A 3,051-nucleotide genomic window follows, 5' to 3' on the forward strand; every position below is an offset into this window, starting at 1 on the left:
CCAACCGGTGGGCTCGTCAGCTCGTGGCCGGCTTCTCTCTCTCTCTCTCTCTCTCTCTCTCTCTCTCTTCTCTTCTCTTCTCTTGTTGGGCGGGGCGGGGGGAGGAGTGTGGTGGGGCCTGGGCGTAGGGGCTAGTGGTAACCGCCCGTAGCAGAGGAGAGAGCTGACAACACGCGACGCCAGCGGCGAGGGAGGCGGTCCACTGTGCGAAGCCTCCCCTCCTGCTGCTTGCTCCTCGTGTTGCGCAGCGCGGCGCGTGGGTGGGTGGTGCGTTGCTGTTGAGGTGGCCCGTTGCTTTCTCGGCTTCTCACTCTCGCTATGCCCCTCTCTCGGGAGTGGGGCGGGGGAGTGATAAAGTTGTAGGAGCCCGAGGGAGGGAGAGGAGTAAACCGAAAATATACAAACTGTCACGTGAAACGCACGAATTTCGGACGAACTTTCAGTCTTTTATATGCAGGAGTTTGAGCCAGGAGATGTAGTAGAAGTGAGAAACTGGGATTCCATGCAAACAGCTGAATTCTCCGGCAACGTGTCTTCAACCAGCCTTCTTGGAGGGGTCGGCGTTGGTCCCCTTCCACCCGCCTCTCCGACACCGCGAAGAAAACCCTCTCTCCAAATCCTCGTGGAACAGGCTACGGCGGCGCAAATTTCGTCGATCGGCCCTTCTTGAAGGCATTGCCTTGGGGCCAGCATCGCAGATAAGGTTGATGGTTGCTTGGTGTCGAGACGTTGTTGGTGGTGCTGGTTGTGCGGCCGGCTTGACGTCGACGGCGGTATGGGTCGTCGTGGAGATGCCAACAACAACACCTTAGGTGGAGTCGGAGCTGCCTTTTGACGTTGTTCGGTGGCGGTGCTGCTGTTGGAGGGGCGGGGGTCTGCGATGGTGCAACATGGCACAAACAGAGTTGTTGTGTTTGTTGCCTCTCGTGTTGGTCATGTCGCCTTTGATGTCGGCTCTCTGCTCTGCCGCTTTGGTTAGGCTCCGCTACGTGATGATGGGCGATGATAATGAGGTGAGTCTCTGCTTTTGGTGCGGTCTTGCTTGATCATTCCCCTAAAATGGCCAACCTTGATCCGTAAAGTGCTCAGGGTAGTCCCCAGGGCAAAGCTCGTGATCAGTTTGTGTTGTTTGGCGGAATCTCCATATTGTTAGGTCCTTCTATGGCATCACTACTAAAAGTGCAATTTTGCCCTTGATTATATTTTGATGTCGATGATAATATACATATAGGGGACTATTTGTGTTTGTTAAGTATATCACAGGTTTTAGTCCCTGTGGATATTGTATGTGTGTGGATCATGGACCCACTTGATATGACAATGCTCAAGAACAGGGAAACAAATATATGAACATAGAGTTTTCGGTTTGTTTTTCATTATAGGCATATGCACTATTAAGAGATTATTGGGGTTCGTGAAAGATTTGCTCAAACTCAGTTCGTTGCAAATATTCTCCACTCACATCTTACACATGTGCCATGCACATCCACCTACAAAATTGCCCCTAGAAAAATATTCACATCATACACATATAGGGCTGCTTTCAAAACACACCAGTTTTCACTACTTCATCGCATGTCATGTACCTACTAGATGTCCGGTGACTCATCTGGTGCGGATGTTCGGTATCCACTAGACGTGTGGTAAACCATCATGGCACCAAAACTGAGGTAAATTATCAGGCTCTTGGTGGTCGCGGGATATCCGGTGGCTAACCATGCCAGAAAACTGGTGCAAATTTCTCATGGAATAGGCTACGGCGGTGCAAATTTCGTCGATCGGCCCTTCTTGAAGGCATTGTCTTGGGGCCAGCATTGCAGATAAGGTTGATGGTTGCTTGGTGTCGGGACGTTGTTGTTGGTGCTGGTTGTGCGGCCGGCTTGGCGTCGACAGCGATATGGGTCGTCGTGGAGATGCCAACAACAACACCTTAGGTGGAATCGGAGCTACCTTTTGACGTTGTTCCCTTAGGTCAAGTCGGAGCTGCCTTTTGACGTTGTTCGGTGGCGGTGCTGCTGTTGGAGGGGCGGGGGTCTGCGATGGTGCAACATGGCACAACAGAGTTGTTGTGTTTGTTGCCTCTCATGTTGGTCATGTCGCCTTTGACGTCGGCTCTCTGTTCTCCCGCTTAGGTTAGACTCCGCTACGTGATGATGGTCAATGATAATGAGGTGAGTCTCTGCTTTTGGTGCGGTCTTGCTTGATCATTCCCCTAAAATGGACAACCTTGATTTGTAAAGTGCTCAAGGTAGTCCCCAGGGCAAAGCTCGTGATCAGTTTGTGATGTTTGACGGAATCTCCATATTGCCAGGTCCTTCTATGGCATCACTACTAAAAGTGCAATTTTGCCCTTAATTATATTCTGATGTTGATGATAATATACATATAGGGGGCTATTTGTGTTTGTTAAGTATATCGCAGGTTTTAGTCCTCGTGGATATTGTATGTGTGTGGATCATGGACCCACTTGATATGATAGTGCTCAAGAATAGAGAAACAAATATATGAACGTAGAGTTTTTGGTTTGTTTTTCATTATAGGGAGCTGCGCTATTAAGAGATTATTGGGGTTCGTGAAAGATTTGCTCAAACTTAGTTCGTTGCAAATATTCTCCACCTACAAAATTGCCCGTAGAAAAATATCCACATCATACACATATAGGGCTGCTTTGAAAACACACCAGTTTTCACTACTTCATCGCATGTCATGTACCTACTGGATGTCCGGTGACTCATCGGGTGTGGATGTTCGGTATCCACTAGACGTGTGGTAAACCATCATGGCACCAAAACTGAGGTAAATTATCAGACTTATGGTGGTCGTGGGATATTCGGTGGCTCACCATGCCACCGGATGTCCAGTAACCTCAAGACGTATGTACACCTATACAGAAGAGATTCAACGAAACATGTCTGGTCACTCATCTGGTGACGGATGCCCGGTATCCACTAGACGTTCGGTAAACCATCATGGAACCGAAACTGAGGTAAATTATCATACTTCTGGTGATCACAAGATGTCCGGTGGCTCACCATGCCACCGGATGTCCAA

This window comes from Triticum aestivum, chromosome 5A (assembly GCF_018294505.1).
Source record: "Triticum aestivum cultivar Chinese Spring chromosome 5A, IWGSC CS RefSeq v2.1, whole genome shotgun sequence".
In the NCBI taxonomy this organism is placed as follows: domain Eukaryota; kingdom Viridiplantae; phylum Streptophyta; class Magnoliopsida; order Poales; family Poaceae; genus Triticum; species Triticum aestivum.